General features: G+C 44.0%; 2 pseudogenes; both read right to left on the reverse strand.

Annotated features, from left to right (window-relative positions):
- Positions 1–398: 398 nt before the first annotated feature.
- LOC103752247 lies at positions 399–15,365 on the reverse strand (annotated as a pseudogene).
- Positions 15,366–17,832: 2,467 nt separating this feature from the next.
- LOC115068052 lies at positions 17,833–21,999 on the reverse strand (annotated as a pseudogene).
- Between the last annotated feature and the right edge of the window lie 3,153 nt (positions 22,000–25,152).

The following is a 25,152-nucleotide window of genomic DNA, read 5'->3' on the forward strand; positions in this document are numbered from 1 at the left end:
CTCAGGGAGCTGAGGCAGGAGGATTGCTGTGAATCCTAGGCCATAGTAAAGCCCAGTCTCAAAAAATAAATGACACACACAAAAAAACCCCACCAGAAAAACACAGAAAAAAACCCAAATATCCCCACAGGATGCTGATATGGGGTGCTGGCACCTGTGGTGCTCCATACTGGGCTTCTTTCTAGTAGTAGGCAGGGAGCTCGGGGGTCTCTCCTGGGCCTTTGCCTCTGACTGAGCACCGGCCGCTGGGCCCTGTGGGCAGTGCTCAGGGTCATAGATCTGCCCAGGCCAAAGTAGCCTCACTGGTTGGCGCCCTGGTTGTAGCAGGTCTGCAGCATCAGGGAAGAGCTGTCACAGTTGTCTATGCCCAGTGCAGGTCCCTGAGCTATCATGACAACCTAGCTGGCGCACTTGTTGATCCCCATTTGCAGGCTGATGGTGCAGCGGTCCATGGGTGGCAGGATGTGGTTCTTGGGATCATAAAGATGCCTCCTGGTGCTGTAGGCCGTCATGCCTGACTGACTGGCGCACTTGTTGGTCCCCATCTGCAGCCTGATGATGCACTGGCCAGCCTTCAGGGTGGTGTCATTAAAGTTCCTCTGCTGCTTTCTCTGGTATTTGACCCCGATGTCCACCCCGCTCTGCAGTCCCTTGGTCTTGGACTTCCCTGTCAGTGCCAGAAGAGACACCTGCACCTGCTTCAGGTTCCCTCTCGAACAGGTTGTTGGCCTCAAACAGGTCCACAGGGTTCATGCCATAGCTCACCATGGCCTTGATGAAGTTCGACAAGTTTTGTAGCTGGTGCCAGTTCTCCTGGGACTGGCTGATCTTGGGGATAGATCCTGGTTGCAGCCTGTTCATTAGTGTGCACAGGATAACCCCTTCTTTCAGACCCTCCTTTCAGACCCTTCTGGCCTGGTCATTTCCTTGATCCAGTGGCAGAGCTCAGCTTCTTTCTGGGGGTCATATTTAGACAGGAGCATTTTCTTCACCTCTGCTGAGAGCCCGTAGGACCAGTCCTTGTTAAACTGTGTGGATCTCACAGTGTGGGACCCACAGGTGGGATGGGATGGGGACCAGAGGGGACGGGGTGGCTGGGGGTCTGGAACCAATGAGGAATGAGTTTGGAATGGTCACTTCCCTTTCAGTTTTATGGACTACTTGGAGAAGCATCAATGTTTGTTCTTTAAAGATCTTACAGAATTAGTGATGCAATGTGGTTGTGAGCTTTTTAAGAGATTCTTATTAATGCTTCAAAATTGTTTCTTTTTTTTGTTTTTGGTGTAATTACTTTTTATTTTGCTATAAAATTTCTACTTTGAGGGCTGGAGAGATGGCTCAGTAGTTTAGAGCACTGGCTGCTCTTGCAGAGGACCCAGGTCTTACCTTCAAATTCTGGGAGGCCATCAAGGGCTGTGGCAATACCCTGTGTTATTTTGGGAATCTTATGGACTACCATGATCAACAACTTGAAGAGAGGTTTTTCTTTTCTGGCAGTGTTTTTCTTGTTGTACAATAGCCTTCAGATATGTATGTATATCTGATATACATCTCTGATATATATGCCAGATAGATGATAGATAGATAGGTAGTGTGTGTTCAGTAGAACTTTGAACTAATTATCTCCCTCCAGTTTGTCACACCATCTAAGCATTATTTATCTCATCTCTCTCTCTCTCCCTCTACAACCCTCCTTCCCCACAGACCTTCCTTCTTCAGGGATACATCATTGGAAGACAACAGCACTGCTAGCCAGCCCCAGAAATCTGTTGTTGCCTTGCTGCCCCCAAGGAGAAGCTCCACTTCCTGTAACAACCAGGCTCCAAAGAAGGGGGACATTGATCAGGTGGAGGGCTGAAGTTCAAAGGTGCCATAAGTTTCCTTGGGATGACTTGTTCTGCTCTCTAACCAAGCTACTTTCTTTCCTTTCCAGACTTGCTTCATCCACCATCCACTGTTGACCTGGGCATGCCTCAAGCCCATCCTGGCAGGGCTCTACTCAGAGTCTGTGTACTCAGCTGCATGAAACCACAAAGTCTCTTTCAGTTTTCTGATCCTGTGCAGATCACTCAGTATTCTACAGGAGATATCCTTTGAGAGAACATTGATGTAACTTTCCATCTCTATCTCACAAACATGTTGGTAAGATCTCATGTCATGTTCTTTTTCCTTAGATTGTGCCAAGCTGTATCACAGCCTGAAACACACAGATGCCTGTGTGACTGGCATGGATGGTCCACCCAGTCACCTGTTTTTCCCGTTTTGAACTTGTGAGCACAAGAGTTCTGGCATATTCATCTGCCAGGATGTTTTCCCTGTTCAACAGTGTACCCAAATATCATCTTACCACATTGAGAACACGTCCATGTAATTTATCTAGCTCTGGCCTCTGAAAATAGTTAAGTTCACAGGACAGACATTTTACTTCCAAATCTGACAAGAAAGAATGTCTGATCCCACTGTGGTCCAGAATGAACTTGACAGGACTGCATGCTTCAAAGCTCATCCTTGACAACTATATATACTAGTATATACTATATATATATATGTGTGTGTGTGTATATGTATGTGTGTATATATATAGCAAATATATATTTAAACTCAATATGTAACTGAGGATGACCTTGAACTTCTAAGCCTCTTGTCACCACTTCCCACAGTATATACTAGTTATACTATGTATACTACTTATATTGAGGAATGCCCTCCTCAGTATCCATGCTGGGCTCCAGCCATTGGGCCAGGATGGCATACTCAGGTTGAGAGTGAGGATCTTCTGAAGGGAATTGGGTCAGTTCAGGAGGAAGAATCAGGCTGACATTGTGTTCCCTTGAGAACCAAAGGTGTTGCTCCCCTGTCCTCAATTCACTGGAATATAGAGATGCTAAAAGCTCTCTCTCTCTCTCTCTCTCTCTCTCTCTCTCTCTGTAACTTACCCACCCCATCACATACAGAAACACACAGAATTGTCCACATAATATCTAGATTTTACCAACTTTGCCCCTTCTAACACTTTATTCCTCACTACTGATTTTCTCTAAATTCATGCTCACGTCCAGTTCTTCTGTTTGTTTGGTTTTGGCCAAAGCACATGACTCATACTCTTAGGGATGCTGTAATTGTCTGCTCTCACTACAAGGTGCCCATTTCCCTCCTGTTTTTAAACAGGTTTTCTGTATATAGTACAGGCTGGCCTGGAATTGTTGATCCTATGGCCTCAGCTACTGAGTGCAGGCAACATAGCTAGGTACCCAGGCTCAGCATGTTTTTAAACTCACTATGTAGTTGAGGATTATCTTGAACTTTTAAACCTCTGTTGCCACCTCCTACAACTGGAATTATAGGTACTACAAACTAAATCTTTCTTACGAGGTCCTGGGGCTCAAACACAGGGCTTTCCGCATGCTGGACTAGAGCTCTCCCAACTGAGTTATATGTGCAGCTTTTTTCAGGTTTTGTTTTTTTTGACACAGGGTCTCATATAGCTCAGTTTACAGTGGGGCTTAGTGTGTAGCAGTGGAAGATCTTAAGTTCCTGATCCTCCTGCTTCTGCTCTCCATGGACCTGGATTTAGAAGCCAGAACCACCGGCAATTTTTTTTTTTTTGGTCCAGTTGAGGGATTTTCCAGTGCCACAGAAAGAGTTGCAGCCAGACCCTCCCCTCATCTTCCTTAAGCAGGTGAGCAGTGGGCAGGGTTGGAGGGACGGAGAGAGGACACTGTGCGTCCCACTTCACCCTATCCCTAGAAACATCAGAGTCCTTAGGCAGTGGTTCCCAGGACTGTCACCCGTGTAGCTAGGAAGGATGTTCTGGCATACAGTCCTCAAGTTGCCTTTGTCTGACTTCTGTGCAACAGTATGAAAAAAAGAATAAAAGACACAAGTACAGCTCACACTAGGGAGCTGATGGGATCCAAGACAGTCTGAGCCTCACCTACTGTTTGAGGGTTTCCTCCATTCACCCCTTGAGCAAACTCCCACCTCTCAGAGTTCGCTAGTTCTAGGGAGCCCTTGGGGTTTTCTTTACAGTAGATGTCAGAGTCTGAGTAGTGGTATATGCCTGTAATCCCAGGACTTGGAACACTTAGGAAGGAGGATAGCCACAAGTGCAAAGCCAGTCTGGGCTACATAGTGAGTTACAGTCTAGTTTGAGCATCTCATTCTAACAAAACTAAAAACAGCAGAACTAGGGCTAGAGCTCAGTTTTGCATAGCATACATGGGTAGCATACTTGGCACTTCCTCAACATGAAACACAGTTGGCAGTGGGGTACATGCCTGTCATCCCCACACCAGGTGGTGAAGACAAAAGGATCAGGCATTCAGGGCTAGACTATGATACAGGACACTCTTTGTTAAATATAATCATCCACCAAAAGCCTTAATGTCAAAATTAGAGAAAGGATACCACTTAGAAAAACTTTGCATTTCTCATGAATCAGAATCCCTGTATGATGAGAAGTAAAGAGGGGCTCTGGCTACTCTGTGGTTCATGGCTGGAACAGGGCTGAGCACAGGGCTCACCCAGCACACATAGCAGTGGGGGAGAGTGCTTTGGTGGTCCTATGGAAGGCAGAAGATAAGGAATTGGAAAGCAAGGAGGATCCGCACCCCCCCCCGGCCCATTTGTGCCAGTTCAGGAGGGTATGGAGGCTGCTGGCTTTTCATCAATCAGAAACTATACCCCTATGCTGCCCCTTGGTAGTGGCTCTACAACTCTGTGTCCCATGTCCTGGTGTTGCTGAAGCTTCTGCCTCAATTCATGCCTAGAGGGGGAAAACCATCTGTTTTTTGTTTTTTTTTTAAATTTTTTTTATTTTCTTGGGTTTTTTGTTTGTTTGTTTATTTGAGACAGCCTCTCACAGTGTAGTTATAGCTGCCTGGGAACTCACCATGCAGAGCAGGCTGGCACTCAAAGACCCCTGCCTCTGACTCTGGAGAGTTTTTATTTGTTTTTTATTTTCTGTTTTTATTTTTATTTTTTTGATAAAGTGTTTTTATATGTTGGACAGTTCTCTCCTGATGTCATTATGCAACCCAGGATGGGCCTCACACGGCAATCCTCCTGTCTCACCCTCCAAAGTCTTGGGATTACAGGCTTGCACCACTATTCCCATTTAACTTGGTTTTGTTCTTCTTTCCTTCTTTTTTAAAATCCCATACATACAAAGGAGAAAGAAACAAAGTATCTTTCCAAGCTGAGATACACAGGAGCTGTCATGGGAAGAGGTGGTATAGACACTGAGGTGCATGGTCCAGTTACTCTTGTTGCAAGATGACAGGCATCTCTGGGGGCTTCACTGGCTCCAGGACAGTGAGAGATGCTGTAGATTGGCATTTGAACCTGACCTGTGGCCTCTACATGTACTACACATGTGCAAAGGACACAGTGTAACCATATGGAAGTACATGTGTAGGCAAACCTGTAGTATGTGCATACACATGGATGTAAAAATAACGATCAACAAGAAGCAGAAAAACAGTAAAAGCCCCTGATATCCCGTGGAAGACCTGGCCATGTTTCTGCAAGAGAAACCTAGTGGGGAAGAACAAAGAAAACCATATAAGCCTGATGACACCGAGGACACTGGGGGCTTGGGGTATGTGTGGCAGCATCGATGGGTGGTAGAGGTCTGTCCAGAACATACATCTGGAACAAATGATTGACAGATCCAAGTAAGTTGAGACTTGGAGTGTTTTCTTTTTTTAAATATTTTATTTATTTATTATTATTATTTTATGTGTATGAGTGTATTGCCTGCATGTATGTGAGTGCACCCATGTTGTGCAATGCTGCGGAGGTCAGAAGAGGGCTTCGGATTCCCCTGGAACTGGAGTTAAGGACAGTTCGTAGCCACCATGTGGGCACTGGGAATTGAACTGGGGTCCTCTGAAAGAGCAGTCAGTGCTCTCAACCACTGAGCCATCTCTCCAGCCCCATGGGGTGTTTTCTTAACAGAGCTGAGTTGGGTTTGCAGCTGGAGGACCAGCAAGGTGCTCCCAGCCATCTCTGCATTGTGGGGAGCCTGGATGTCAGGCCTCTACACAGCACAGGACCAAAGGTCTTTCAGAAGCTATGGAAAAGCAGCCCTGGGAAAGGGAGAGAAATGCCACTGTGATCAGGTCTCTGACTGAAAGCTTCCTCCGAAATGTAATTGCAGTATGTCTGCTCTATTTTGTATATGTTACACATAAAAATACACGAACTGTTCTTTGTACTTCTCAGCATTTCAAATGTGCTTTTTATTGTTTAGACAGGATCTTATTACATATTCTGGCTGGCTTGTACACACAGAGCCCATGCTGTCCTTAAACTTGCATTTTTGCCTTAGACACCTGCATGCTCAGATTATAGGTGTACTGCACCACCCCTTGCTTTAAATGTTTCTCTCTCTCTCTCTCTCTCTCTCTCTCTCTCTCTCACACACACACACACACACACACACACACACACACACATGCACGCAGAGGGTCCCATACATCCTGGTTGTCCTTCCTCTACCTCTTTAGTGCTGGTACTGCATGTAGATGCGAAGGATCAAAAACAGGGTGTTGTTCAGGCTATGCAAATACTCTCCAACCTGCATAATTTGCATTTACTTTATTATATTTTCTGTCCTAAATATAAAATAATTATTGTTATAACTATTATCTAAAAATGTGTTATTATATTCAAATAATTATATTTTGTTACATTTACTTGCATTGAATTTTAAGGTCTCAATTTTTTTTAAAAAGAAGAAAATCCTTGACTTAAACTCCACATTCATCATTGGTCTTTGGACACATAGAAATGTGCCTCATGGGGCTGGAGAGATGGCTCAATAGTTAAAAGCGCTGGCTGCTCTTGCAGAGGACCCAGGTTCAGTTCCCAGCACCCACATGGCAGCTAACAACTGCCCATAACTCCTGTTCCAGGGGATATGATGTCCTCTTCTGATTCTGTGGGCATTTACATAAGATAGATGCACTTACATACATGCATGCAATACACACATATAAAAATAAAAATAAAGTATTAAAAAATGTGCCTCATGGGCTGGAGAGATGGCTCAGAAGATATGAGCATCTACTGCTCTTCCAGAAGATTGTTTTTCAGGTTCAAACACCCAGGTCTGGCAACTCACAACAGCCTGTAACTCTTGCTTCAGGGGATTTGATGCCCTCTTCTCACCTCTTTGCACCCAAACATGGTCATAAACACTCAAGACACACATTATAAATAAAAATCTTAAAAATGGGGGATAATATGGCAGAAGGCTCAGTGAATAAAGGAAATTGCCACCTAGCTTTATGTATGACATGCATTCAAAGGACCCACTTGGTGGAAGGTTTCAAAGCACTGGCTGCATGGAGACCAGAATGTAACCAGGAAAAATTGGTTCTAGGGCACTGGAAATTGAGGAGGAAAGTATCCTAATTTGACTTGCTGAATAATTTTCAACAGTAAGTACAGCAGATGGCAATGCCCAACTAAGTCAGAACTAAAGTACAGAAGAATCTGTGGGCTGTGCATGCAGCTCAGCTGAAGAGAGTTTACCTAGCATGCAAGTCACTGGGTTCCATTCCCTAGAGCCACATTTCCTGACTCTGGAGTGATGAGCAGTTCCGCCACAAGCTCAACCTGTGTGCTGGATGTTCTGAGGAGCTGCTGATGGAGGGGAGCAGGTTGTTGCCTAAAATTTACCCCTTTGGAAATTCTGATCCAGTCACCTGCATTTCTCAAAGTCCCCAGAATGCAATTTAAAAATTAGATTTATTGATCACTGTCCTAGTCTGTTTCTTCATTGCTGTGACAAAATACTCTGACCAATACCAACTTGGGGAGGAAAGGGTTTACTCAGCTTACATCTCCCAGGTTGCAGTTCATCAGGGAGCCCAAGGTAGGAAATCAGTGCAGGAACCTGGAGGCAGGAGCTGGAGCACGGGCCATGGAGGAACGCTGCTTACTGACTTGCTCCCCTGACCCCTGCTCAGTCTGCTTTCTTATGCAACACAGGCCCACCTGCCCAGGGGTGGCACCACCCACAGTGGGCTGGGCCCTCCCACATCACTCATCAAGAAGATGCCCCGCAGACATGGCCACAGGCCAGTCCAATAGAGGCAATTCCCCAACTGAGGCTCCCTCAACCCAGGTGTGTCAAGTTGACACTAAAGCTATCCAGCACAATCACTCATACAAAACACACAAATAAAACACAGTTTTACTACCACAATGAATGCAAAGCCACAGAAAACTTTTAGAAAAGGAGACACAGGCAGAACTCCAGGATGAAGAAATCGGTTGTCAGCAAGTGCACAAGATGTGCAGACAAGGAAGAGTTGGAGGTGAAACTTCTAGCACATGGCCATGGTTAAAGCAGGAAGCAGAATGAGAATACTCGAGAAGGAATGGTAATGGAGGAATAGGAGACGCATTGTAAATGGAGAAATGACAGGTTTACTGGACACCAGGCAGGTTGGGCAGGACATGAACTGAGAACAGTGCTGCCCTCAATTAACTAAGGCATGTGAGAGGATTCACAGTGAAAACTAGGATAAATAACTTAGGCCACAGCCATACTATGGTATTATTGGTTCATTATACAGAAAGAGACTTGGGGCTGGAGAGATGGCTGTTCCTAGCACCCACATGGTGACTAATAACCATCCTTAAGTTCATTTCCAGAGCATTGGATGCCCTCTTCTAGCCATTGCAGTGATTGTATTCGTGGGTGAAAATACATACACAGACAAAACACTTATACACTTAAAAGAAAAGAAAGACACTTGATCTTCAGATTTAAAACTATCTCCTGGGGCTGGAGAGATGGCTCAGCGGTTAAGAGCACTGACTGCTCTTGTAGAGGACCCAGGTTCGATTCCCAGCACCAACATGGCGGCTACGAACCTTAACGATCCTTAACTCCAGTTCCAGGGGAATCCGAAGCCCTCTTCTTACCTCTGCGGCATTGCATGACATGGGTGCACTCACATACATGCAGGCAATACACTCATACACATAAAATAATAAAAAATAAAATATTTAAAAAAAACTGTCTCCAATCATAGTGACAAGTGTTAAAAAGAAAGTTATAAAACAAGACTATTGTTTCCACTCTTTGGTTTTTGTTTGTTTTTGTTCTTGTTTTTGAGACAGGGTCTCTCTCTCTCTCTCTCTCTCTCTCCTGAATTCAATACACAGACACACACACACACACACCATATATATCATATATATATATATATATATGGTAAATGAGAATGTTTTTATACTTTCTTTCTGTTTGGATATGGTCTTTTATGTTGCCCCTGCTGGTCTTGAACTCACTGTTTCTCCAGCCTGCCCTCAAAGCCAGGATCCTCTTGTCTCTCTCAACCTCTCTATTTGAGGATTAGGATTATAGATGTCATCTACCACTCCCAGCAAAGCAGACTAGCCATTTTTCCCTTCAGTTCTGGAAATTAAACCCGAGGCCTTACACATACTGGCTAAGTATTATACCTCTTAGCTTTATCCCCAGACTGGAGAAATCTTTTAGAAGTTGAATTTATAGACTAACAGAGTACATATTAACCCTCTTCCCTGTCTTTTAAAATTTCTTCTACATTTTAATTAATTTAATACTGACATCATTCCCCACCCCCGCCGTTTTTATGAGAAAAGAGCTTTTAACTGAATTTTCTCTAATGTTTTGGAAGCTCATGTTTGATATGTTTAGTTTATTCACAGTTAGCAAACCCAAAGCCTTAGAAAGGATATTCTTGCTATCTTGAGATGACAATGCCTGGATCCAATTAATAGACCCATTGCATGTTGAATAATCCTCACATTTTTTTTTTTCTGCTAGAGATTTGAGCATTACTCATTGATTCTATCATCCTGTGGTCATCTGGGATTTCAAGTTTGTTTGCATTACTCAGTTTCCTGAAACTTTCCTCAGTACTAGGATTTTGATAACTCCCGTTATCTGGAGATACTGTTTCTCTAATGACCCATTGCGTTGAATAATCCTCACATTTTTTTTTTTCTGCTAGAGATTTGAGCATTACTCATTGATTCTATCATCCTGTGGTCATCTGGGATTTCAAGTTTGTTTGCATTACTCAGTTTCCTGAAACTTTCCTCAGTACTAGGATTTTGATAACTCCCGTTATCTGGAGATACTGTTTCTCTAATTGGGTTGGGAATTTTATTTATTCTCCTTTGCATTGTAGTAAGATGGGGTTGCTATTTTATTTCTGATATTGAGTGTTCTCTGGATCTTTATCCCATACCCATTATCAGAAGCTGGATTCCCAGGAGGGGAATTTGTTTGGCTTTCATTAATGTGGCACTAACGATACCAAGAGGTGTTGAAATACTGCCCCCTTGCCAGTGCTGTAGATCCAGACTATGTGCTGATCAGGTCTTTAAGTAAGTGCTCTACCGCTAGCCACATTGCCAGGCAAGCCACCAGATTTTGAGTTTGTTTTGAAAATTGGTTTCAAGCTGAATTAATTTGCTTTTCTGTTGCTGTGAAAAAACACTGACCAAAAACCGCTTGGGGAGTAAAGGGTTTATTTCATCTTACATTTCACAGTCCATGATTGGGGGTTGCCCGGGCAGGAGCTCAGGGTAGGAACTGAGGCAGAACCCATGGAGGAGTGCTGCTTGCTGACTTGCTTCCTCTGATTTACTCAGCTACCTTTCTTGTACCTGCCCAGGCATAGCACTGCCCACAGTGTGATGGGCCCACCCACAACAATTAGCAGTCAAGAAAATGCTCCACAGATAGTCCCATGGTCGAATCTGATGGTGGGAAGTTCTCAGTTGAGATTCTTTCTTCCCGGGTATGTCTTGGTTTGTGCCAAGTTGACAAAACTAACCAGCACATAAGCTTTATTTTTTCACATCATCTGTAAGGCCTTTTAACCTGCATTTCTCAGTGTGATGGGCCCACCCACAACAATTAGCAGTCAAGAAAATGCTCCACAGATAGTCCCATGGTCGGATCTGATGGTGGGAAGTTCTCAGTTGAGATTCTTTCTTCCCGGGTATGTCTTGGTTTGTGCCATGAAGACAAAACTAACCAGCACATAAGCTTTATTTTTTCACATCATCTGTAAGGCCTTTTAACCTGCATTTCTGATTCTACTCTGTAGTTTCTAATTCAGTAGATCTGAGGTGGAGCCAGAACTACCATGTGTATTTCTATGTAGTTTCAGACACCTTTAGGCTGTAGGCTTGTGCACTAGACTTTGAAAATAACTGCCCTAGGATAAATTTATATTATTTTCTTGATCCATACTCTGTGGCATCACATGAAAGGGAAGTTAGTTTGGTCTTCATGAAAACTATCAGAATTTTAGAATTCTTTTTCTTTTTTAAAAAATATTTAATTTTTAAGTGTATGAGTATTATGCTGAGGATGACCTTGAATTTTTAATCCTCCTACCTCTACCTCCAAGTGTTGGGATTGCAGGTATGTTCCACTATACGTACTTTACGCAGTGCTGGGGATCAGACCCAGGGCTTTGTACATACAAGGCAAGCATTCTACCAAACAAGCTACATCCCCACCTGATCTAAAAGGTATTTTAAAAAGTCATCTTGGGGGCTAAGAGTATAGCTTAGTGGTAGAATGCTTCCCTAGTTTGAGTAAGGCCTTGTGTTAGATCCCCGGCACAGGGGGTGGGGGGAATCTTGTCTTATCTCTTCTTATTATCTAGATTTTAATATAAGTGTAATATTTAAGACCAGCCTCCAAGGAGACTCTGGGGTTTAGATTCCTTGGACTGAGTTTCTTTTTCTTATATTTGATTCATGGTGTGATCTTGGGTTAGGTTTTTTTATCTTTCTTTGCTGTGTGGTGGTTTGAATGAGACTGTGCCCCATAGGCTCCAAATATTTGAGCAGTTTGTCTCCAGTTGGTGTTGCTGTTTTGGGAGGTCTTAGAAGGTGTGGCCATGTTGGAGGAAACAAGTCACTTGGGATGGGCTTACAGAGTTTTTTTTAATATTTTATTTATTATTTTTATTTTTATTTTTATTTTTATTGCATGTATATAAGTGTACCTGTGTCATATAATCCCCGTGGTCCGAAGAGGGTGTTGGATCCCCGAAACTGGAGTTATGGACAGTTGTTAGTCACCATGTGGGTGCTGGGGAACCAAACCCAGATCCTCTTCAAGAGCAGCCAGTGATTTTAGCCAATGAGCCATCTCTCCAGCCCCATCTCTTTAAGATTCACAGTTTTAATTAATTTCCATACTGCTGAAAAATAAAATAATTCCATGAATTCTGTAAACCATTGCATAAATGCTATAGTGTAAAAAAAAAACAAAAACAAAAAACAAGTGTTAACAACTTTAAACAATTCACTACAAGTAAGTGAATGTACAATATAAATACGACTTTGTAGGTTAAGAAGATTCCATTCATATAACATTCTCAACTAATGGCTGAAAAGAAATGCACATGGAGGCTTCCATAAGTTTACCCACATGCACATTCACACTGGGGGAAGGTCTGCCAACCAGGTACATGAAACTGCAACACCATCATTTACTGCTTTTATTTAACACTAGAGAGTCAAATGATGACAGGCAACAGGACAATGGTGAGCCCACCACCACAGGGCCTCAGTTCTTAAACCCAAGGCCTTACCTTCTATCACTCACTCATGGGCCTTGAGCCCATCACTCCCCTCCTCAGCCCTTCCCTTCTAGGAGAGGTCTTGGGAGGTCTCAGCTCATGGGAGGACTGGGATGGATGGGAGATGCAGCTCCTTCAGAGAAATTCTTTGGTCCTCCCCCTGCATGCCTATCCTCAAGAGCCCAGCCTAGTCCTAGAAGAGCAGGCGCTCAGCAAAGCACCCTTCATGGGAAGCAGTGGGCACTACCTCCTGCTTCTCCCAGCTGTTGCACAGCAGTCCTGTAACTGCCACCACTCAAGCCTGAAGTGGAGCTCTAGAGCTCTGGTCATGCTCCTCAGGAGGAGTTGACCAGAGTAGCTAACAGTCTAAGGCTTAGTGCTTGTAACTGTCACAAACTGAAAATGTCCAGATGAGATATCAGTCACAAACAGTGTCCTGTCACCACAGAGACCAAAGGCCTGACACGGGAAACAAGTGCATAAATATGAATAAAAATAAACAAACCTTGCCAGGCGTAGTGGTGCATGCCTTTAATCCCAGCATTTGGGAGGCAGAGGCAGGCAGATCTCTATGAGCTCGAGGCCAGCCTGGTCTACATAGCGAGTTCCAGGTCAGCTAGGGCTACAGGGAGACTGTCTCAAAAGACCAAAAAAAAAAAAAACAAAAACAACAAAAAACTGGGTGTGGAGAAAACAAAACAAAACAACCCCCCCCAAAACAAACATTGTAACAGTAGTGCAAAACAAACCTGATCTAAGTACCGAGCTAATAAATCATTATCACCATAACTGAAAACAAAATAGTCACTAAAACAAGGTCAATAGTTACCTTAAGTAGTGGGCTAGCTGCAGAATGCCAAGGATCCAGTTCCTTTAAAAGTGATAGAGCTTTTCCATCAGTTTGTCTTATATTAAAATTGCTTTTAAATCTACTATATTAAATACATTCTAATTTGCTCACTAATAAAAATGTTTTACCTAGTCACTTTGCACTTAAAAAATGCTATTAATGGGGCTGGAGAGATGGCTCAGTGGTTAAGAGAACTGATTGCTCTTGCAGAGGACCTGGGTTCGATTTCCAGCACCCACATGCTAGCTACCAACCATCCTTGACTCCAGTTCTAGGGGAATCCAAAGCCCTCTTCTGACCTCCGCTGGCATTGCACGACACGGGTGCACTCACATATATGCAGGTGATACACTCATGCACATAAAATAAAAATAATAAATAAAAATGTTTTTTAAATGCTATTAAAAGTCTTTGGCAAAGCCATAGGGAAGGAGAACCTGCCACTTCTAGACCTGGGCAGAGCCTGCAGTTGGGGCACCTGCCGTGCCCAAGTCTGCCACAGAGGGCAAGGTCTTCCTGGACAGTTGTCTCTTCCCTAGATTTCCAGGGACAATTTCAGCCAGAGAGGGCTCATGTGCATAGCCCTATATACATTCTTGACAGAATTTGGGCCATGGGCCCAAGGCCAAGCTGCTGGGGGCCCTCCTATTGCCTCAGGAGCTGATGGGATACTGGAGTAGAGCTGGGATAGTCAGGCCACTGAGGCACCATGATGGTCACATGTATGAATTCTATAACTGCACGTACAGCTTAGGTACTAAAAGTTGGTTAAAACTGTAGCCTGGACTTGTACAATGCCATTGGGCAGCTCTGGATCGGCTAGAGATGAGGGTGGTCACAGGTGCAGCAGACTGGAAGTCTTGGGGTCACAGCCCCCTCATTCAGCGCAAGCCATAATGCCCCAGGCGACTCAGAGGTTACAAAGCACCGTTGCCATTTCAGGCATCAGAACACAGCTCCTTCCCAAGTCATCTAGGAAGCCTCTGATGTCTGATCCTTCTGCTGCACTTTTCATTAGCATAAAAGTGTCTTTCAAGGGAGAAAACAAAACCAAACGAACCAATTTCTTCACTTCTTTTGCAAGGCATAGGCATTTAGAAGTGGCCACATATCACATAGTACATGATAGAGCCCTTGTTATCACTCTACAATACTGTATTATAAAACTTCAACTACATGTGCACCTGTACATGTTTAGGAAAATAAATTCCTTTCATAAAATCAAAAACATCTAAATATATAGGTATCTTTCAATAACCACTCTGTTTATAAATGCAATTTGTTTGCACTTAATTTTAAAATGTAAAAATCTTAGGTTTTCCTCACTACTAAATAAATATTCATTTCTTAAGTAGTTTCAGAATATGAAATCTAATGTAGTTACCATTACTATGAGTTAACAACAAACTAATAAGAAACTTTAAGTTCACAGTACACTTATAAAGCTTCATGTTATCACATATTAAAAAACATGGGCCTAGAAAGCAGCTTATACAACTTATAACATCTAACTAATTCCTCCGTTTACAAAGTACTTTGATGAGGCCCAACCTCCCACTGGCCTGGTCACAGCAGTGTCAGGACTAGGGCACCAACCGCATGCCTAAGGGACAGGTAGTGGATTTGGTGGTGTTTTTAAGGTTTTAGAGAATACCTTGACACCGTTAGTGGGACATAGTGGGTAAGAAAAGTAATACAAAACACCATTGGGTGGACAGTGGCACGAACTCATGTCCTGACATCCTGACGTGGGTGGCACTGGAGGCAATTATGAAACTAGTGGCACATGGTATGCTGTGGCCTCTGCACTGCTCACCAGGGAAGGAGTGGAGCCTGGCTCTGGTCACCACAAGAGGGGCTGTCCCTTGCGGTAGAGGCACTTGGGAGCACTGGCTGTGCATGGCTCTCGTAGGATATGGTGCTGGCAGGGCCTGAAGACAGTGCTGTGGGCTTGCTCCCAGCAGGCCACACACTGCTTAGCACAGAGTTGGAAGATCACCAGAGGTGTGGTGGCTGCTGGGGGGCATCATGGCCGAGGAGATGAATGGCCCCGACTGGGACTGGGAGAGCAAGCTGAATGGGGAGGTGGACAGGGACAAGAACGAGTGCAGGGATGGTGAATGGGGCAGGGAGCCCGGGTTGGTGACGGGTGCTGAGCCTGCCAGCGACCTGTCAGGCCAAGGTCACGTCTGTTCTGCTCTTCCAGGTCTTTATCTAAGGACACGATATTTATGTCACTAAGATGAAGATCTAAGGCAGAACCTGGGGAGGAGGGGGAAGGAAGCATGCCTGCTCCAAAATGTGGAGTAACGATGGCCCATCACTTGGTGCTGGGCTGGGTCTGCCACCATAGCCTCTGTCAATGCTGACTCACCCAGAGTTCTTATGCTTTGCCAGCTCTCCAGTCACTCTCTGCCTCCTGTGATTGCTTGAAGATGTGAGAACTTAGCTTCTGCTCCTACTCCAGCCACCTCTGCTGCCATGCCTCCTGCCATGAGGGACTCTTACCCCTTTGGACCCTAAGCTAAATAAACTCTTCCTTTTACAAGTTTCCTTGGCATGGTATTTCTATCACAGAAAGGGAAAAGTAACATTTGCCTCACTTTTCTTCATGCGTAAATGGGGCTAATAAAAGTATTTGTCTTATGAGTCAACTGTGGAAAGCTGTGTCTATCTTGTAGCCAATGTTTTTCTTAAATGTTTGCTATTATAACTCATTGTTACTAAAAATACTACAAAAAAGGGGTTGGGGGAGAAACCACCTGTATGCAGCTAGGGATGTAGCTCAGTTGGTAGGGTGCTTAGCTAGCAGGCATAAAGCCCTGGGTTCCATTCCAAGCACATTCTCTTAGCACTTAGGAAGTGGAGGTACTAGCATCAGAAGCTCAAGGGTATTCTCAGCTATTTAGCAAATTCCAAGACAGACCAACAACACACTTGCAAAAATATACTACTGCTTCATTGAGGGTTAACAAACAAATAACAGCAAACTCAAGTGATGATACTAAAATAAAATTATTAATTAGAAAAGCCCCACCAAGATGAGCAACTGAAAGCCATATGCAACTGTAGACATTGTTGGTGCTCTGATTAGGAATTCTGGCAATCCAATTACTCCATGGGAGCTTTTTTAGATTTCCAGGAAAATTCAGCAGGTGATTTTTTTTTTTTTAACAGAATAACACATAGCATTCTTGTTCAAACCAGATACAAGGACCCATAAACATATCATGTCAAGATATGTTTTTGGCGTTTTGTTTTAGAATATTAGTGATTGGCTCTGGTTTTAATTATTTATTTATTTATTATTCATTAGGTGATTTCTGTTGCATTGACTACATGGAATAGTCGTGTAGACCAGAATGCTTCACAAGAAAAGAACAGGAAAATTTGTTCTAGGGCACCAGGAAATTAGGGGAAAACTATCATAACTGCGCTTGGTGAATAATTTTTAGCAGCAAGTGTAGCAGATGGTAGTGCCCAACTAAGACAGAGCCAAAGCACAGAAGAATCTGTGGGCTGTGCATGCAGTTCAGCTGAAGAGGGCTCCCATACACACAAAAATGAAATTAATAAATGGATCTTTTTAAAAAAGGATTGAGAACTTGGCTAGTGGTATAGTACTTACATAGTGTGAATAAGTCCCTGGGTGAGGCCCTGGCTTCCATCCCCAGAAATGGAAAACAAATTAACATTTAAGGGGATATAGCTCCATTGTAGATAACTTACCTAGCATGCATGAGGCCCTGTGTTCAATCTACACTACTGCAAAGAGAAAAAAGAAAATTTATAAAATATAGGACTAGACCCTCAAACAATGCTGGAGCCCCTGCTCTTGGTTACCTACCAGAACTGGATGGTAAGACCCTATTGCTATTGAAATTACATAAATGAGCTTTAGAACAAACAAGGAGATCTTTTTATAACAACAGAAAATTAACCAAGGCCCTATAGGAAAGCCACGGTGAGTCGCAATATTTAATAGGAGGAGAAAATCTAGCCCAGTTGGGGCTCTTCTCTTCTTAGTAATATCTAACTTCCAGGAAATCTTGGTGATGCTGAATCTGCCTGCTGATGAACTATATTAGTCATCACGTGCAGTGTTAGTGCCATATGTTCCTACTGTATTAAGAGCTAGCACAATAACATCATTGCACCTGTGGTTCCTATCACCCCCGCCCCCCAAAAAGAGAGTACCACCCCCCGACTGACTATAGCAGAACGTTCAGAGTTAAAGCTGGCCAGAAATGAGGCAAGCAGTTTCTCCTCTTGAAATGTTCAGGGCCAGTGATGCTCTCAGTCTTCCCAAAACAAAGCCTCACTCTGGGTCTCAGTTCTGGCAGTGTCTGGCTCAGCCTCTGCAGCAGCTCAACATTCAGCCTTCTGCAGTGTTATGGCAGCAATGCTGGCTTCTTCCTGCAGGTGGCAGAGGTGAGAGGTCTGAGGGCCCATCTCCAAGCAACTCCCGATTGTCTTTGAGGAGACCCCTGCTATTCTGACTGCTTTGCCACCCTTTTTGGAGACACTGATCACTTCTGGGTAGCGCTCCTCTCCCAGGTTCTGCAGAGCAGATGGTCAGACCTTATAAAACCGCAGGCTCAAGTTCAGCTTTCCTGCTCTGCTAAAGCAGAGCTTGTTTCATCGGCCTTCCATCTTCCACAATTTGTGTTGTCATCTCTCATTTGTTGTAGTTTCTTCAGTTCTCATTATTCTGGGATTGCACTCACTGTGCTGTTAGGGGTGTTTTAGTGTGATTTTAGGAGGGAGGAGAAATAACTCTGGAACCCTTATGTAACTGGGATACCACCACTGATTTTCACTGTGTAAATCATATGTATTCATTCACTCAATGATGTATGGAGTGCAAGCATGTGCCAGGGACTCCTCTACACACATGAGGTGCATGGGTGATTTGTGCATTATGAACAGGAGACTCTGTGCTGGGAATGTAGTTCAGTGGTAGAGTACGCTCAGCCTGTGGGAGTCTCTGAGGGTTCAACATGCCTCATTGTGAAAAGAAGCAAGAGGAGGAAGATGAAAAAAGAAAGAACCCCCTCCCAAACCCAAAGCAAAACAAAAAGAGAAGCAGGACACAGTAGAGGGGGTCAGGAACATGGGTAGAGTATGTTACAACATTAAAAGGGGCATGCCTGATTGATAATGTAAGATTTAAGTCAAGCTTGAAGAAGGAGAGGGCATTAACTATGGGGGAAAGATCATCCTAGACAGAGAAACTAATCAGTAGAAAAGCCCTAAGATAAGGTAGAAGCGTCTGTTAAGGAGGCCACACAGCTAGAGCAAATGGAGAGGGGCAGGAGGCATGGGTAGGGCAAGCAAAGGGCTGGTGAGATGCCTCAGGGTAAAAGCAGAACCCGTTCAGAAGGGTGAGGGAATCCACCTCTCCCCATTTCTATTTTTCAGAGTTTTTATGCTCCACTATGACTTCTCAAAAAGACACCAGGACTGTGTTTGCCAGTTAAAAACAACTAGCATGGCTGCCAGTCTTGGTATCTCAGAGGTCAGACTTGCTGAAATGGACTGCGTCAGTACCCTACTGCCCTTGGCACTGGGGCTGTTGGGCCTGTTTCTCTTCAGTTTTCTTGCATAGAAATTTTGCTGTTTCAAGGGGCTAAGGTGAAGTCCTGAAGCAACTGAAGGTTTCTGGCTTGGCTAATACCCAGAGCTACTAGAAAGCTTCTTGACTGAACCTGGTCCCTGGCCAGCTGTTAGGTGGACATCTGCACTCTGACTCTCAACCTACCTTCTTTCTGTCTCTTAAATGGCACTTGACCAAGGATTCTTTTTTATGACTCTCTTGGGTCACTTTCCCTTTGGGCTACTGGCTTCCACTCATTAAGCAAGGGCATGCCATGGACCCTACATATTAAATTGTGCCTGGCTCCTGACAGGTGGCCACGTGGTGCAGAAGGTAATGAGCCATGGAGAGGTTGTAAGGTGCATGCCTACAAGGGGCTTCCCTTGGAAACTCTGGAGTCTGCAGGAAGGCAGTGGTTTCTTGCCAGCTTGGGCCAGAGTTTCAGTACAGTATTAGTGATATGGTACAGAGAGGTGATGTGAGTCTGTCCTGCATTCTTGGGAGAAGTAAGAAGTGTTGTTCCTTGGAGGCATGAGGATGCGGAGCATTGTTCTGTACTGCTTAGGGTCAGGGTAACAAAGAAGGTCAGGAGCTGGGTTGATGTGTGGCCCAGGGTACCCCATCAGAAACCAGAGCCATTGCTGTACTCAATGCACTTTTATCCTACTTTGGGAATAGGTTTGTCTGGGACCCTGACAATCGACAAACAAAAATTTCTCAAATAGCGATGACATCCTCATTGCTCTACTCAGCCTCCGTGTTTATAAGGGTTTAAGTTTGGGGCACTGGAGAGATGATGGCTCAGCAGTTAAGAGCACTGTCTACTTTTGCAGAGGTCCTGGGTTTGGTATCCAGTACCCATGCAGCAGCTAACAAGGGCTTTAATGCCAGTTCCAGGGAATCTGATGCCCTCTTCTGGTCTCTGCGGGCATCGCATCCATGTGGTGCACGTTCATTCAGGCAAAGCAGTCATAAACATAAAATAAAACAAATAAATAAATTAGTTTAACAAAGAAACGAACGAACAAGCTAGAAGACTGGTAAAACTGCTGTTTTGTGTATTCAACTACCAAAGCTTGGAGGCCTCTGCTAATAAGTCAAGGACTAAAATAACTGTCAATATTTTGGTCCTTGCCCCTCATGGTCAGTCAGGACTCAAGGGGCGATGAGACAACTTTAAAAGAGCTTCATTCTGGCATATTTTATCTATACATTTGGTCATAGAGGCCATGGAGACTCCAGAGCTTGAACCCTAACAAGTGCACAACCTGTAGAGGAAAAAGCCAACAGAAAGGAAACCTTCCCAGGAGAAGCCATATGGCCAGCAAGACCCTGACCCATCCCAACAGATGGAACAATGGCAGAGGAAGACTGAAAGAGCAACGTGGCTTCTCCTAGGTCACTAACTGTAACCCCACAGGAATTTTGACTGACTGTCATAGCAAAATGGGTAATTCTTTGCTAGTGATATGATCTTGAACACTCAAAAGGGAGAATATAGCAAAAAAATAAAATGGCTGGTAGTAATACAAGAAGTAAAAACTGTTACAAGAGCAGGTTTGTGTGCCTATGTAAATATCTTTTTCCTTGGACTTAATTATAACTGTGACGCTATGGGTCGTTGTTTACTAATACCTATTTATGAAAATCTTGACTTACTGGTTTCTCAGTGATCCCAAGAGAAATCTTGTGATAGACTAGGGTCTCAAGGAGAACCCTTATGCCTTTGAGGGGGGCTCTGGTTGAATGGACCGCCTTATATCCTGGCTTAGAAGGACAACTGAATGGTCCTTATTACTATGCTATTCTTTTTTATATTTTATATTTAGTTTTATTTTATGTGTATGAGTGTATTGCCTGCATGCATGTAAGTGCACCTGTATCATGCAGTGCCCATGGAGGTCAGAAGAGGGTGTCGGATCCCCTGGAACTGGAGATGGTTGTTAGTCACCATGTGGGTGCTGGGAACAAAACCCAGGTCCTCTGCAAGAGCAGCCAGTGCTCTTAACTGTTGAGCCATCTCTCCAGCCCCCATTACTATGCTATTCTTTCTTTTCTTTTTTTGTCTTTTTGAGACAGGGTCTCCCTGTAGCTCCAGCTAGCTTGGAACTTGCTATGTATATGTAGACCAGGCTGCCCTTAGATTCACAAAGATCTACCTGCCTCTGCCTCCCAAGTGCTGGGATCAAAGGTATGTGCCACCATGCCTGACTACTATGGTATTCTTGATTGATAGTTATGTTGACTTTTCAAAGTAGGGCAGTAGGAATTCAGCAACAAATTGTGTTTGAGTCCCAACAATGACCTTCACATATGTTAACCTGATCATAAAATCCATAGCACAACTTAAGGCAATACTTGTCTGGGAGGTAATATCATAAACAAGACAAAAAAAGGAACCTAACACTCATGGTCAACCATCTTATACAATAAAACTAGCTGCAAAAACAAGTGCTGTCAGTGCTGTTGTCCTCACCATCATTTTAATAGTGGCAAAAGAGACCTTTCGCAGAGGATATATAAGCCCCACAGTCAAGCATGTTCTGGGTTGAGCAAAGGCACTGGGTGTCACAGATCTGGCCTGATGATGAGGGCCTGGGGTAGATGCACTCCTTACATTTGCCACTGTTCTCATACCTGTACATGTACAGATTCAAATCTTCCTTGTTCAGTGATTTAAGCTCACCAGGCACCAACTCAGAGTTAGAGTGCACCTAAATTATTCATCAGCCTCAGGCCTCTGTGGAAAAAATGATCGTAACAGTCTCTGTTCAGAGGTTGTTCCGGTATTTGTGTTTATACTGCTCCATGATTCTGAGTTGAGCGTGCTGATGGACATGGATAGGGGATGCTATAAGGAATGTTATCTGTGAGGACTGGGGCCTGGGAGGCTGACAGAGCTCAGGCAGACTATGAAGTCTCTCATGTTTTTGTTGCATGCTGCTGCAACTGATAATTCAAACTTGTTTCATTTAAATATCCTATGGTAATCTAAGTTGTTTTACCCATTTAAAGGTTATTAATCCACAGTCAAGAAATAGAAAGCAACTGGGTGTGGTGGTGTATGCCTTTAATCCCAGCACTCAGGGGGCAGAGGCAGGTGGATCTCTGTGAGTTCAAGGCCAGCCTGGTCTACATAGTGAGTTCTAGGTCATCTGGGGCTACAGGGAGACCCTGTCTCAAAAAAGACCAAAAAAATGTAGAAAGCAATGAATGAATGCTTGTTACTGCTCAGCTTATTTTCTCCATTTTAAACAGTCTGGGACCTAAGCCAAGCAAATGGTGTCACCACTTTTAGGTTGAGTAATCTCACCTCAGTTAACCCAATGAAGATAATCTCTCATAGGCAAGGCCTGAGACTTCTCACCTAGATGATTCCAGATTCTCTCAAGTTCACAATTAACACTAACCATAATACTCAGCTCTCTAAAACTAGTTGATACTTTCTTAGAGTGGATATCAGTGAACCTTCAGAGATCCTCCCCACCTTTTGTAAAGACATTTCATTAGATGAGTGTTAACTGTTGTGTATCTTATAGATTTGGAAGAGCATCTGGAAGAACAGTGAAAATAAGGAGTTTGAATGAAGACACCCTGTGTGAGTAGGAAAGGGCTCTTCCAGGAGTCATAAAGTTGTTGGGTGGAAATCAGAGTACCAGGGGTGTTTTAATACCATGATCAGAAGCAACTTGGGGAGGAAAGGGTTTATTTGGTTTATAGGTTATAGTCCATCATCAAGGGAAGCCAAGGCAGGAACCTGGAAGCAGAAACTGAAGCAGAGACCACAGAGGAATGCTGCTTACTGGCTTGCTTCAAGGCTCACATTCAGCTACCTTTCTTATATAGCCCAGGCCCACTTGCTTTAGGGATGGTCCTGTCCACAGTGGGCTGGGTGCTCCTTTATCAGTTAGCAATCAAGAAAATGCCCTATGGACATGCCCAAAGGCCAATCTAATGGAGGAAATTCCTCAATTGAGGTTTTCTCTTTCCACGTATGTCAAGTTGACAACTGAGGTTAGCTATCACAACTACCTCCTTATGAGTTGTTGGTCAGGAAGACCCCTGAGCCTTCCCCCTCTTACAATATAGGCTATCATCACTGCTGTTGGTTGCTTGTCAAAACTAGATGGTAAGTCCTGACTTCAGCAGATAGCACACTTTGGTAGCAGGGCATGGAGAAATCAGCCTGGGGCTGAGCTGGAAGCTCCCTCTCTGTGGCTTTTGTAGCATTGGAAGCACCAGGGCAGTCTGCTTGAATAAAGATCCTGTATGTCACACTACTAACATGTCAGGCAATATGCACCCATTAGTGCAATAGTGGCATAACTGTTATGAACGTAACCAACTACTTCCTGGTGCTTTAAAGGCCACTCTATATGAGGGAACTCACATCTAGTACTGTAAGGCAGGACAGAAATCTGTGGCTGGGGAGATCATAGACCTTGTAGGAAGATCAGTGTTTTTGGTTTGTAAAAAAAATTTTATTATTATATTTTATGTGCATGCATGTATCATGTATTGCTTGCATGCATGTAAATGCACCCATGCTGTGCAATACCCAAGGAGGTCAGAAGAAGGCATCAGATCTGCTGGAACTGGAGTTATGAACAGTTGCTACCCACCATGGGAGTACTGTCTTCTGCAAGAACAGCCAGTGCTCTTAACCACTGCTCCATCTCTCTAGCCCCAGCTATTGTTTTGTGAAACAGATATGATATGCATGTCAAAGTGCCTTATAAACATTTGTGTTCAAGCCCATAGGTTACTACTACCATCAGCTTCAGTCATGGAGGGGAAACTTGTTTTTTGTAGTGGTGTGGGAATTGGTCTTGAGGGGGCAGGAAGTGAGACTCTTCTACAATGAAGGGCTTACCCAAGAGCTGGCTGCCAAATTTCAGGAAAACTCTTATTGCCTGAGGAAGATCCTAAAAGATTTATGAAATGTTAGCTGTGCTGCCTAATTAAGATTGATGGGTACAGAGGGTAGTATCTCTCTGGATCATACTTATGAAGCAGCTGGGACTGATACTACGGTGTGGGCACATCCCACCTCAATTTTCATTTTAAAAATTTTATTTATTTTATGAGTGTCTTGCCTGCATGTATGTAAATGCACCACATTAGTGCAATGCCTGTGGAGGCCAGAGGAAGGTGTCAGATCCCCTGGAACTGGAGTTACAGACAGTTGTTAGCTGTCATGTGGGGGCTGGGAACTGAACCTAGGTCCTCTGTAAGAGCAGCCAGTGCTCATAACCACTGTGCTATCTTTCTAGCCTCCTTGTCCATTTTCTAAAATTATTTTTAATTGAGTTTTTTACAAACTTTATATATTTTGATCATATTTAGATCCCCTCCCATATCTGTACCCCCTTGCTAATCTCCCCCCTTCCCCAACAGGGAGATCTGGGTGTTTGTGAGGTATCCTAATCATGAACATATAATGCCCAATAGAGGCATCATCTATAACTCTAGGGCTGGCAGGCAACTTAGATGGAAACTTGGTAATAGATGGAGAAAACTGAGGTCAAAAGAAAGATTAGGCAGAGACATGACTCAGGTGAATGCTCAGAGTTCGGCAGCTGAGCTGTCAGGATGCCCTCCTTCCAAAACTCTGTCCCATTTCTCCCAGAGTTCTATGACCAGGTAAGGATGTATCTCCTTCAGGGCTTTGTAGAGTTGATTTTTGCTGGCCTGGCACCAGGAGTGGCTGTAGCTGAACAGCTTGCTCATCTTATCTGGATTGGTGGTCTCAGCACGGGCGTTCTCATACTGCTCTTCACTCAGCACCTGACCATGCAGCTTGTCCAAGATAGGGTCCACTGATGTCACTCGGGCCACTAGCTGCTCTCAATGTTGGTCCATAAAGTGCAGAAAGGGCTGGGGACCTGTGGATGGAGGGGAGACTGGCAATGATCAAAGAAAGGCCCCCATTATAGCCTCTTATGCTCATCCCCACTTCTATCTCTTATAGATAGAAGTCTATATTCCTGTATTCCTTCTCACTCTGGAAAGCCATTTGATTACCAGAAAAACACCTGTGACGTTCCTCTTAGCAGCATCCAGCCTCTACTTCAGCAGGAGGGGCACTGAGG

This window comes from Nannospalax galili, unplaced genomic scaffold, assembly GCF_000622305.1.
Source record: "Nannospalax galili isolate Female #2095 unplaced genomic scaffold, S.galili_v1.0 scaffold146, whole genome shotgun sequence".
In the NCBI taxonomy this organism is placed as follows: domain Eukaryota; kingdom Metazoa; phylum Chordata; class Mammalia; order Rodentia; family Spalacidae; genus Nannospalax; species Nannospalax galili.